A 14029-nucleotide genomic window follows, 5' to 3' on the forward strand; every position below is an offset into this window, starting at 1 on the left:
AATTTTGAAAAACCTTAGGGTCGACAAGTCCCCTGGGCCAATTGGGATATATCCAAGGATTCGTTGGGAGGCAAGGGATGAGATTGCAGAGCCTTTGGCTTTGATCTTTGGGTCCTCACTGTCCACGGGGATAGTGCCAGAGGACTGGAGAGTGGTGAATGTTGTTCCTCTGTTCAAGAGAGGGAATAGGAATGACCCTGGTAATTATAGGCCGGTTAGTCTTTCTTTGGTGGTCGGTAAGTTAATGGAAAAGATCCTGAAGGATAGGATTTATGACCATTTGGAAAGATGCAGCTTAATCTGGGATAGTCAACACGGATTCGTGAAGGGTAAGTCTTGCCTCACAAATTTGATTGAATTCTTTGAGGAGGTAACTAAGTGTGTAGATGAAGGTAGAGCAGTTGATGTGGTATACATGGATTTTAGTAAGGCGTTTGATAAGGTTCCCCATGGTCGGCTTATGAAGAAAGTAAGGAGGTGTGGGATAGAGGGAAATTTGGCCAATTGGATAAGTAACTGGTTATCACATAGAAGACAGAGGGTGGTGGTGGATGGAAAATTTTCAGACTGGAGACCAGTTACCAGTGGTGTACCACAGGGATCAGTGCTGGGTCCTCTGCTATTTGTGATTTTTATCAATGACTTGGAGGAGGGGGCTGAAGGGCGGGTCAGTAAATTTGCTAATGACACCAAGATTGGTGGAGTAGTGGATGAGGTGGAGGGCTGTTGTAGGCTGCAAAGAGACATTGATAGGATTCAGAGCTGGGCCGAAAAATGGCAGATGGAGTTTAACCCTGATAAGTGCGAGGTGATTCATTTTGGTAGAAAAAAATTTAATGCGGATTACAGGGTCAACGGCAGGGTTCTGAGGAATGTGGTGGAACAGAGAGATCTTGGGGTTCATGTCCACAGATCTCTGAAGGTTGCCACTCAAGTGGATAGAGCCATGAAGAAGGCCTATAGTGTGTTAGCATTTATTAACAGTGGGCTTGAGTTTAAGAGCCGCAGGGTTATGCTGCAACTGTACATGACCCTGGTGAGACCACATTTGGAGTATTGTGCGCAGTTCTGGTCACCTCACTATCTGAAGGATGTGGAAGCATTGGAAAGGGTGCAAAGGAGATTTACCAAGATTCTGCCTGGTTTGCAGGATAGGTCTTATGAGGAAAGGTTGAGGGAGCTCTTTGGAGCGGAGGAGGATGAGAGGTGACTTAATAGAGGTTTATAAGATGATGAGGGGGATAGATAGAGTGGATGTTCAGAGACTATTTCCTCGGATGGATGTAGCTGTTACAGGGGGGCATAACTATAAAGTTCAGGGGTGGAGATATAGGAAGGATGTCCGAGGTAGGTTCTTTACTCAGAGAGTGGTTAGGGTGTGGAATGGACTGCCTGCTGTGATAGTGGAGTTGGACACTTTAGGAACTTTCAAGCGGTTATTCGATAGGCACATGGGAGCACACCAGAATGACAGGGAGTGGGATAGCTTGATCTTGGTTTCGGGCAATGCTCGGCACAACATCGAGGGCCGAAGGGCCTGTTCTGTGCTGTACTGTTCTATGTTCTATGTTCTACACCAAGTTGAAGTCATACCTCCTAAGTTTAAGCAGGATTCTCTGCAACCGAGGCGTCATGTCGTTCAGGTCCTTGTGGATAATGTGGACCAGAGGCCTATAATCCGCCTCGACAGTGAATGTCGGCAGGCCGTAGACATAATCATGAAATTTGAGGAAGCCAGTGAGAAGACCCAAGCACTCCTTCTCAATCTGAGCATATCTGGTTTCAGTGGGTGTCATCGCCCTTGATGCCTAGGCTACTGGTGCCCAGGATGATGTGTCACCTCGTTGAAGCAACACTGCACCGATGCCATCCTGACTCGCATCTGTGGATATCTTTGTCTCCCGGTCCGGGTTGAAGAATGCCAGGACTGGTGCAGTGGTGAGCTTGGCTTTCAGCTCCAGCCACTCTGTCTGTGACGCCTTCCACTCAAAGGCAGTTGACTTTTTTCACCAGGTTGCGTAGGGCCATGGTGTGTGTGGCCATGTTTGGAATGAACTTGCCCAGAAAACTGACCATACCCAAGAAGCGCAGCACCACCTTTTTGTCCTCAGGGACCGTCATCGCCACGATGGCCTTGATTTTGTCTGTGTCCGGGCGCACACCATGCTGTGAGATCTGGTTGCCTAGGAACTTGAACGTCGATGTGCCAAAACAACATTTAGACCTGTTTAACTTTAGGCCGTTGGCATGTACACGACGGAATACCTTCTGGAGACGGGATACATGTTCTTCGTACACACAAACCCCTTCAATGCCTTCCATCATCTGCTCCATGATGCGATGGAATATCTCCGATGCTGAGATGATGCCAAATGTCATGTGATTGTAGCAGTATCTGCCAAAAGGGGTGTTGAAGGTGCAGAGCCTTCTGCTGGACTCTTCCAGCTGGATTTGCCAAAATCCTTGTGATGTATCTAATTTGGTGAAGAAGCGCGCGTGTGCCATCTCACTCGTGAGTTCCTCCCGCTTCGGGATGGGGTAGTGTTCCTGCATTATATTCTTATTGAGATCCTTTGGCTCAATGCAGAGGTGCAGATCCCCCGAAGGCTTCTTTACGCATACCGATGGTTCGGTGACCCTGGATATGATGCCTTTTTACTGAAGGTCCTTGAGCTGTGCCTTCAAGCGCTCTCTCAGTGGAGCAGGGACACGTCGTGGTGCGTGGACCACTGGCTTGGCATCTGGTTGTAGCAGAATCTTGTATCGATATGGCAGCGTGCCCATCACGTTGAAAACACATCTGGATACTGGGCGAGGGTGTTGTCGATGCCGGCCTGAAGATCCACATGGGAGGACGTCGTGGTGTAAACCCTTTGAATGAGGTTCAGCTGCTTGCAGGCGTTCGCACCTAGTAGGGATGCCCTCTCCGGCTTAACAATTTCAAAGTGTAACCGTGCTTGTGTGTGTCGGTTGGATACGTGCAGATGGCAGGATCCCAGTGCCGTGATGGCATTCCCGTTGTAATACAGGAGCTTGCAGGCAGCTGGAAGGACCGTGGGGGGCTTCCTAATGCGTCTGAAGGCTGCCTGTGAGAGGAGGTTGGCAGTGGCACCTGTGTACAGCTTGAACTGGATGGGCAGTGATTGACCTTCATCACTGCTCGCCATTCGTTCCCGGAATCCATAGCTAGGATTGACTGGACTTGCGATGTGTCTGGTGCGGCATATTCACACGTTGTAATAATGCCCACACGGTAGGCGTTGTCCAGGCATTCATCATTTGGATCCGTTGCATTGCTGGGATCAGAATACTGTAGGCGTTGTTGCATTTTGGATGCGCCATCGTCGGAATTGGGAGCATAGTGGCCTGGCTTCCCGCATACAGTGTCTGCCTCTTGCAGGGCAGTGTTTCTTCAAATGGGCGGTGCCACAGTTCGAACACGTCATGACGTCGGCCTCCTGATGCTCCATGCGTCGTTGCACATGCGCAGTGTGGTTCTCAGGCATCTGCATCTGCGCAGTGCGTCGGGCCGCTTCGTTATCCCATTCGCATCGCGCATGCGTCGGGCCCTGGGAAGAGTGCGCGAAATGGCCACTTTCATCAATGTTGAGACGCTGCATCCGGGAGATGGCCTGCACACTCTCCGCCTCGTGAGAGGCTAGTTTATCATTTTCTGCCGTTTTGTACTGGGAATAGCGATTTTCAGCGTGCTCATGCACTATACATGTTTCAGTCACGACTGGCAGGGTCATATGCTTGATCTTCAGTAACTGCTCTCTCAGAGGATCAGCGTGAACTCCAAAAACGATTTGGTCTCTGATCATGGAGTCAGTGATATCACCGAAGTTGCAGGATTGCGCTCGCAGTCTAAGATTAGTTAAATATGAGTTGAAGGATTCGTCTTTACCTTGCAATCGCTGCTTGAATATGTAGCGCTCGAAGATTTTGTTGGTGCCCACCTCACAGTGCCTGTCAAACTTGTCCAGGATGGTCTGAAACTTTGTCTTGTCCTGGTCTTCGGTGAAGTGAAAGGAGTTGAATATTTCCAAGGCGTGATCACCCGCTGTGGTGTGGAAACGAGCTATCTTCCGTGCATCAGATGCACCATTGAGGTCTGATGCTTCGACGTAAAGCTGAAATTTCTGCTTGAATGGCCGGCAGTTGGCACTGAGATTGCCGGAGGTCCTGAGCTGGTAAGGAGCCGGAATCTTTTCCATTGTGCCGGTATACATTCGCTGGTCGTCACGGATCTTGCTGAATTAACCCAACTAGAACAGACTCCTGGAGTTACATGTTGTGTTATGTAATTTGGAATAACACAAGCTGCCACTTGATGCAGTTTTGAGTAAAAGATGCTCCAGACTTGGAAGTGAGTTCAATGTGTTTTATTGAACTATTAGCACAGTTCTCAATGAGTTCGACTCTCTGCTAATCTAAATGTAGTAACTCAGTCTAACTGAACCAGCCTTGGTCTAAGCCACGTGCTGGGGTGTGATGCTGAGGATACACCCTGTCTCACTCTGTAGATGTTGGTCTGTGGAAAGAGGCGGGGTGTGAATGCCTCATCCCTTTTATAGTGAGATACTACCCCTGAGTGTCCGGACTGCTCATTGGTCGTGTCCTATTCTATGTGTTCATTAGCTGCATGTATACATATCATGACAACGTGGACCTAACTACCACCTGTTCAGAGTCGAGGTGATCAGCCTCCCTCTTGATGGATTCTAATGTCCTTCTGAGTCTGAGATCCAGGGCATTGGTTCTTCAAGCTGATTGTTCCTGTAGGTTCTTGTTCCTGATAATCCTTTGTCTTTCCTTTTTATCCAGATCTTGCTGGCATTGATCATTCTCTCAGTCACATATACACAGGACAGACACTGATCAATCGCTGTCTTAAGGCACAATCACTGGGCGGGGTTCTCTGACGTGTTGACGGCATCGTAAACGCCATTGCGTTCTACGACGGCATCAACATGCCCTCAGGAGCTGCGATTCTGACCCCTACAGGGGGCTAGCACGGCACTGGAGCGACCCCTGGGTCTGCGCATGCGCAGTGCGACTGGCGCGATTGCGCACATGCGCGGTGGCTCCCTTCTCTGCACCGGCCCCGACGCAACATGGCATAGGGCTACAGGGGACGGCGCGGAGCAAAAGAGGCCCCCAGCCTGAGAGGCCGGCCCGCCGATCGCTGGGACGCTATCGCGGGCCAGGCCACAGCCGAGGGCCCCCCCCCCGGGGTCAGAGCCCCCCCCCCCCCCACCAGGCCGCCCCCGGATGCATGCACGCCAAGGCCCCGCCAGGTAAGACCACACGTGGACGGTGCCGGCGGGTCTCGGATTTTATGTGCGACGCTCGGCCCATCCCGGGCGGAGAGTCACCGGGGGGGCCGTGTAGAGCGGGCCCCGGCCGGTGCCGCGCCGGTGCCATTGGCGCCGATTCTCCGTTCTCCGGAGAATTGGTGGACCGGTGTCGGGGCGGTGTCGCGCGATTCGCGCCCGGCACGGCTTGGGCTGAGAGAATCCCGCCAACTGTCTTTTGCTCACAAATGCTTTGGGTGTCATATTTCGCTTTGGAAGTCATGTTCCTGAGCACTTACACTCATAGGGGTCTGGGTTTAGACACTGTCCATCGGAGGCACGGCTGGCATGAGGTGACTGCCCAATCAGTTCTCAAGCCCACTCCATGGCTGCAAATCTTGTACTCTGCTGCAGACCACAGCATTTTATGCTGCTCCACGATTCTTAAGCTAATGCAGGGTTAGTCTTTTTAACCATCAGGCTTTGCTGGTGTCTCCTCCGATTCCTATCACATCAGGCTACACAGGATAAGTGGAACTGGGCATGTAGATTTAATTCTGTCCCCCTTTTGAAGTCATGCATTGCATGTTTCTGTTATCAACTTATGTGCCCACATTTAGGATGGAAACTGGCTCAGTAAACTTGTCATTTGTGAAAACACTGCCGGACTACCACTGACCAGGAGAATGAAGTCATATCTTGACAGTTTACATGTGCAGTTTCTATCAATAGCAAGTGCAAACATAAGGAACGCGATTGTTTGGCCTCATTACGCTCTAGCTCAAGCAAAACCAGGCCGGTGAATAGCGGGAGAGGCAGAAAGCGAGGACTGTGGCAGGTGCCAAACAGTTTCTGATGCAGCTGTCCCGCTCCGATAGGCGATATTGGGATCACACCGTAGCATGGCCAGAAACCAATTGTCACCACTTAAGCCTTATTTCAATACAATTAACGAGAACCACCCCTTATCCAACGGCCTCCCGTCATTCAGCAGTCTCCCCAGCAAGTGGTCACGCTGGCGCTGATTAATACTCCTTTTGAAAAACAGGAACCTTGCGGGCGGGCTTCTGCGGGATGCCGAGGAGATGAGTCACCATCTCTGCTCAAAGGTAAAGAGCTCAGGGGCACTGGGCTTGCCACCACAGTGCTTGGCAGGGGTGGGCTGCCATGGGAGGGGGGGGGGAGGGGGAACTGGTGGGGCAACCACAACCATTGTCCCTGCCCATCTGCCCCACCAACCACCCATTTTTCATTTTTTTAATTTAGAGTATCAAATTCATTTTTTCCAATTAAGGGGCAATTTTAGTGTGACCAATCCACCTACCCTGCACATCTTTGGGTTGTGGGGGTGAAACCCACGCAAACACGGGGAGAATGTGCAAACTCCACACGGACAGTGACCCAGAGCCGGGATCGAACCTGGGACCTCGGCGCCGTGAGGCAACAGGGCTAACCCACTGTGCCACCGTGCTGCCCCCCCCACCGACCACCCATAACCCCCATAGACTGCCGAGGCCTCTCTGGAGAAATGGGCCAAGCGTTCGGAGGCGGCGCGCATTGCAGAAGAAAGTGACAGAGGCCTCATATTAGTTGTGCACAAAGGTGTTTATTGTATTTTACAATTCCCCACCCTCCCGATGGTGCTGCCCCCTCCCCACTCCCAGCCCTCTCACCACCTTCCTACACCTCCCACCCCCTCCCTCGGTGCCCTCAGTAATACACGATGTCCTCCTAGCCCTCCTAGCTCTACCAATACATCTAGGTGTGTCCCCAGGCTGCACATCTGAGGTGGAGGCAGCCAGCTGCTTACCACGACCCGGATCTTTGATGCCCCTGGTGGGCGTCCTCTGGGGGCTTTGAGGCCAGAGGGCCCTGGCTCACTTGTCGGCGGCACATGTACAGCTGTGCTGCCCTGTTCCTTGTGCTGGCTGCGAGATTGGCCTCATCAGAGACGTGGAACTAGGGGGGCTGGTTCGGTGTCCATAGGGCCCTAGGGTTCGCCTTGGGACAGAGCAGCAGCTGGTTCAAGCCCAGCTGTCCCTGCATCATCTGGCTATGCCAGCCTTGGCAGTTCCCCATAGTATGCACCATTGTGTCGACACCATCGGCGATGTTCATCAGTGACTGGGACATGCTCTTCAGTGTCTCAGCAATGCACACCTGCGACTGGGACAAGCTCCGCTCGGCTATGCCCATCTGAGAGTGGGACATGTCCCACAGAACTTCATCAAGGTCAGCCTGGTACTGGGTCACATCCTCCACTGAGTTGGACATTCTGCCGAGACCCTCAGCCATGGCCATCACCGACTATGCGACACCTTGGACACCTTCACTCATGGTGCCGATGTTGTGCAGCAGGCTCTTCACTGCAGTCACCACCCTAGCAGTGTTGGCCTCGGGGCTACGCATTGCCGTGACAGCTCCAGCGCCTGTAGCCTCTGGGACTCCTCCAAGTGGCTATGGATCTGTTGGAGAGATGCTGACATCCCCCTCTGAATGTCACGCCGCACCCTATTGCTCTATCAGCTCCGGAATCACCCCTTCCATCGGCTCAGCATCAGGCTGGGACCCAGGTGGGACCTGGGATCCAACAGACCTCTGATGGCTCACTCGCCTGGTGATTCCTGCCTCAACCTGATGTACATCATCAGCAGTGTGGTGCTCACCAGATTGTGTCCAAGAAGTCTGACCACTAACATTTCCCACCGAGCTGCATGTATCTGCGCTAGTGGAGGGTGGGGATGACAGCTGTGACATGACTATTATGGTGGCATCCTCGGAGCACTCTGCTGAGGTGGTCTCATGGGACACTGGAGAGGGAGCCACCATGTGGTCAATGGGATGGATGGGTCAGTTAGCAAGGCAATAACAACTCACGTTTGACAGATCCTCCGGGTGGACCTGGTGGTTCCTCACCTCTGCGCGTCTGTCCTCGGCCACACCAGTCACGTCCAGGGCACACTCCTCAAAGGTGGTGAGGATTCTGATGTCCGGCACACCACTGTCAGTCTGGGCCCTCTCCCGGCTCCTGGCGATTGTGGGAGAGCTTTTACTGAGGAGACATAGAGAGGGCATTGTTAGACACACACACGGTTGACAGTGGTGGAAGTGGCGTGTGTGAAGGAAGGGTTGGGGGAGGTTGAATGAGGAGGGGGTGTGGAGGGAGGGTTGGGTGTCGTATGGAGAGTTGGGGTGTGTGGAGGGAGGCATTGGTGTCGATTCACTCATGCTGCCCGGTGAATGTTTCCACACTGGAGGCCAGTCCTTCCGATCACACTCCTGGCACTCACAGCTGCCGCCACCTCGTCCCAGGCAGCATTTTCTGCCCTATGGCTGACACTCCTGGACCCTTGGAAAAGGATATACCTCCTGGCCTCCACAGCATCTAGCAACCTCCCCAGGTCAGCGTCTCTGAATCTTGGAACCAGTCTCCTGGGAGCCATTGTTGTGAGCTGGCTGGGGTTGGCTGAGCAAGTGCTGCATAAGAGCTGCTCGACCCTGTTAGGGAGGCACTGACGAGCACTGTCCTTCATTTGCGGTGGGAATCCAGCCTCGTTAAGTGGACTAATTAACGTGGAGTAACATTGTCGGCCTCGCTAGGCCGAGCACCGAGAAGCTCGGGGCAGTTCTCGCTTGCTACAAAAGTTGGAAATCTTTCCAGAGAATTGCGCCCAAGGTTTTTATTATACTGATAGTCAATCTCCCCCACTGTGGCAAATAGGGTTATAATTATGTGTTGAAATTAAAAGATAATTGAAAGGGGAGATTGGAGAGGGAATGAAGCAAAGTTGGAAAATCAGGCCTAAATTTTCATGGCGATGGAAGGACTATGCAGCTTAGGAAAAGTGGGCCAGAGTCCTGAATGCAAAAGATCCACGCCTCCCTTCCTCTGCACCCAACCCCAGCAAGGTTCCAGAAGTCAGCCTATGGTGAATACTGTGTGAGTTGGCATGGAGGGTGTAAGAGCAAAGAGTAGTGGGTGGGGGGGCATGAGCTGGCACCAAGTTGACACAGAGGCCATACAGGGCCATGGTGGTTGGCATGAAGGCCTATGGGGGTGGGTGAGGGGCATGAGATGACATGCGTTGTCATGGATGGGCAATGGGGGGGGTGTGGGGAGGTAAGTGGGTGTGAGGAGTAAGGTTTAGAGGGCCTTACTGTTTTATTATAAGTGAGACAAAGTCCCAGAGCACCAAGATGGGCCTTTTAACCAGCCTGCCTCAGCACTTAACAGTCCCTGCAGCTCCCTCAGCACTGTTTCTGAGTGTGATGGGAATCTTCACTCTGCCCACCATCCCCAACCAGAATAAAAATCTGACCATTCTGCTAAGTGTCAACTGTGTTGTGTTTGGGGAGTCGGGAAATTCCCCAACTCTGTGCAACTGACTCGGGAGTGAAAATTCAGGCATAACACAGACATCTATTCCTTACCGAGCAGCAGCATCAGTCTTGCTGTTGGTGAGAGTTTGTAATCCCTTTTACAGTGACATTGCATAATGGAATCAAAATCTTGTAGGGGCCTCATTCTGGACAAAATCTGGATGCAATGAGGGTGTCATGGACCTGTCAAGTGCGTCTCTCCATCACCCATCACCCTGCCTTCAGTGACCTTTGGCCCAAACCCCCATCAGCCATCATCCTTCACCAACTATCATTCACTCCAGAGCTTCCCACTGTCACCATCAGTCAGCCCCCTGGCACAATGGAACTGCTCCCTCCCCCACTCCACCCTACCCTCGCCATCTGCAACCCTCCCTCTATCATTCTTGACCTGCCTTCCGTTATCTTCGACACAAAGGACCTCATCATTAACCTTCCCTGTATAACCCTTGATCTCTCCACATCATGCTTGGCTTATTCTAGATAAACATTTGTGGTGATGTGCATCAATGTAAATGCATGTAGGCTAGCTAGACACTAGAGGGAGCACCAGAAACATCACACACACACACACTCAACCAATAGATCAGTTAGATAGGACACGACCAATGGACATTCATGATACACACAGAGGTGACACGACCACAGGGGATCATTACACCAACCCATATATAAAGGACACTACACACATGATCTGCCTCTTTCCAGTGGAGACAGTCAGTGAGAACAGACACAGGGTTGATTCAATATCACTCCCACCACGTGGATTGCAGCAACTGGTTAGTCAGTCTGGGTAGCTATCGTAGGATTAGCAGTAGTGTCGAACCCGAGTAATAGAAGTGTAAATAGTTTAATAAACGTGTTAAAGTTATCTCCACGTCTGAACCTTCCTTTGTCAAGTGCACCACAAGGAAGCCGCTTATGTTACACCGAGAACATAACAAATCATGGTACCAGGACTGAACTGTTTCAATCCATATAGCCATACCTCAGTGTACAGTGACAACCAGCAATGATACCCAGGCAAAATGTTTGAGATCCAGGTTCCGCAGCAGCTCCAGTGCCACGGCGATCTCCGCGAAAACTGGCGGGCATTCCGGCAAATGTTTGAAATCTTCCTGGTAGCAGCCGAACTAGAAGACCTGGCCGATGCTGAAAGGACAGAGCTTCTGCTCACCATCGCCGGTGCCAGAGCAGAAGAAATCTTTTAAAAATTCAGGTTCTCCAAAGGGCAAAACAGGAGCGGCTTCCAGACAGTCCTGGACAAATTCGGCAAATACTGTGAGGAAAACACACTCTAACCAGCAAGAAAAGGTAAGAGAAGTGCCAGTACTCACCACGAGGTCCTGATCCCGGAGCAGAGAACAATTGTGATCAGCGGCCATCTTTCTAAAGGGACTGCACTTGCACAGTTGCGCGAGAAGCGCACAGAACGGGAAGGTCCGTTTGCGCATGCGCGAGACGCCTCGCATGCGCAATCACGAAAACAGCCATCAGTAAAGGAACCACGATCTGCGCATGCGCAATCACTTCCTACGCAGTACGTCACATGCGTCATGATGTCAGAGACCCTGGACCACGCCCATTTAAAGGGGAAACGTCCCAAATCAAAGAAAAAATCTTTTAAACCCGTAAAACAACCTTCCTTCACCTGGAATGACAGCACAATGCCTCAAATTGAACCAGGGAATGGAATTAACCTCCGAGGAACCCTGTAACAAGCAGTTACCTACTCCCAAACCGATGATTCCGACCTTGAATACTTCGATACTGACCTTTACGTTTTCTCTGGACCTCGCAAGCCCAATGCCAGCTCCGACGCAAATAGTGATGATATGGTCCTAGAAGACAATGACACCGATGAACCTTTCACCTTGGGAGGCTACCCCAGTACCAAATTCGAACCTCAACTAGACGTGTCGCACATTGGCGACCCCCGTATTGAATCCGACGCAGGCGCGGATTCGTTCTTCGGATTTGAGGATCTTCAGCCCAGCAGATATGACATCCCGACTCTTGAGTGCAGGATTATGCTGCGGCCTGAAACCAAGAGACAGAGAGTGGTACAAGCCCACAGAGAGTAGCCAGATGCCACACAGAGCGTGGTCCATGCACCGCTCAGGGTTCCCGACTCTACGAAAGAAGACACGCAAGACTCCAGAGCGCAGTCCTTGCACGAACAAGAAGTGACTCCAGTGACACAAGCCTCCACAGCGAGCTCGTGGACAGACTCCACAATAGAAGAAACGCAAGACTCCAGAGCGCAGTCCTGGCATGAACAAGACCATGAGGGTCTAGCAACCTCCTCTGACCAACTAGCGGCAGACGATGCAAGTCTGCCATGCTCAAGTAAACAGCAAAAAGACTATGACAGTCCACCACGCTCCAGTGCACAGCAGGACGACCATGACGGTCTATCATGCTACAGTGAAGAACAAAGCGATGATGACAGTCCAAGCCCAATTGAAGGACAACAGCAAGACAATGACAATTCACCCACATTGTTTGCACCACCAGATGAAGACTCTGACAATTTACCCAACCCAATGAACAACAAGCAGCTACTGAGGATCTACCCACGGTATGTGAGACGAGTGACGACAGCATCCCACTTCCCATGCAAGATGTGCAAAGTGACAGACCTCAGCTAGTGTGTACAGAGGCACTCAACGATCACTGTGAGACCACTGGTGACTCCGGTGACACCATGATACTTCCACCCTCATTCGCTCGAATCTCTCCACAAGTCAATGCATTCCTGCATGTTCCAACTCCAGACGAGCAGCTTCAAGAAATCTCAGCTGACTCCAGTGAATCTGCTAAGACTCTGGACGGGGAGCATCCACAAACCAACACTGACTCAGTTGAAACAGACCAGACTCCAGATGGGGAACAACCAAACGCCGACTCTGATTCACATAAGCCGGTCTTTACTCTAGACAGGGAGTGCCGCAACCTCAGTGATGGCAAGCTCAGGGTGACAGCAGATGCCACAATGACAGGAGATGGATCACTTAACGATTATACTGGGTCAGTAATAACAAGCAGCGGCTACAGTCCAAGAGGAATACACCAATATTCACCACAGCAATATCCACACATTTCTTCCACACCAGCAGTGCAGCCAATGACAGCTCTTGCTGGACAAACCCAGTATTCAGGCATGCAGCATATTCTCAAACTGGCCAGCACTACGGATTGCCCACTAATGGAATCAAGGCCGAAGGAGGACTACCGCAAGTGCAATCTGCACTACAGACTGGATGCCTTAGTTACAGCCCAGGATTTTCTGCACCCCAGCCTGGCCAGACGGCATATTCCTATCAGATGCAAGGTTCTAGTTTCATACCATCACCAGGTATTTATGCGAGCAGCAATTCTGGTTCCAATTTGACAAGCTTCAACGGTTCTCAGCAGGATCACCCTTCCTGCACAGCACGTGGCCAGAACCAGTATGTACAGTCTTATCCAACTTCAACATATGGCACATCCATGACCTCGAATGATACTGTTGATGGTACCTCTTCAACATCAACACCTTATCAGCTACAAGATGCCATCCGACAGCATCATCACAAACATCGAAAAAAGAAAGGGACTCCAAATCAGACAGCGAAGTGATTTGACCACTTTTTGGTTCCTGTGGCACAGGGACGTTGATGGCCAAGAGAGACATTTGACCATGATGATTGATGGTTTTTGGACTCACATGAATGGACTTATTGTTTAATCACCTTACCTTATCTACCTGTTTTTTGTTCAATTTTCTCAAAGTGTGCAGAAAATATGTAACATATAAAAAAGGGGGGGATGTGGTGATGTGCATCAATGTAAATGCATGTAGGCTAGCTAGACACTAGAGGGAGCACCAGAAACATCACACACACACACACTCAACCAATAGATCAGTTAGATAGGACATGACCAATGGACATTCACGATACACACAGAGGTGACCACCACAGGAGGGCATTACACCAACCCATATATAAAGGACACCACACACATGACCTGCCTCTTTCCAGTGGAGACAGTCAGTGAGTATAGACACAGGGTTGATTCAATATCACTCTCACCATGTGGATTGCAGAAACTGGTTAGTCAGTCTGGGTAGCTATAGTAGGATTAGCAGTAGTGTCGAACCCGAGTAATAGAAGTGTAAATAGTTTAATAAACGTGTTAAAGTTATCTCCACGTCTGAACCTTCCTTTGTCAAGTGCACCACAAGGAAGCCGCTTATGTTACACCTACAACATAACAAATCAACATTGACCTTCCATGTGTAGTCCAGTTTATTTCCTCTGTACCCCACAAGCTATCATAGGGCTGCCATCTCTTCCTCTCCCAGTCAG

General features: G+C 51.0%; 1 protein-coding gene across 1 annotated transcript in view; it reads left to right on the forward strand.

Moving 5' to 3' along the window:
• The window catches only part of gpnmb (glycoprotein (transmembrane) nmb), a 116291-nt gene that overhangs the window by 50711 nt on the left and 51551 nt on the right, over positions 1–14029 (forward strand). The gene's annotated exons all lie outside the window — the stretch shown is intronic.

The sequence above is a fragment of the Scyliorhinus torazame genome, chromosome 6 (genome assembly GCF_047496885.1).
Source record: "Scyliorhinus torazame isolate Kashiwa2021f chromosome 6, sScyTor2.1, whole genome shotgun sequence".
NCBI classification, from domain to species: domain Eukaryota; kingdom Metazoa; phylum Chordata; class Chondrichthyes; order Carcharhiniformes; family Scyliorhinidae; genus Scyliorhinus; species Scyliorhinus torazame.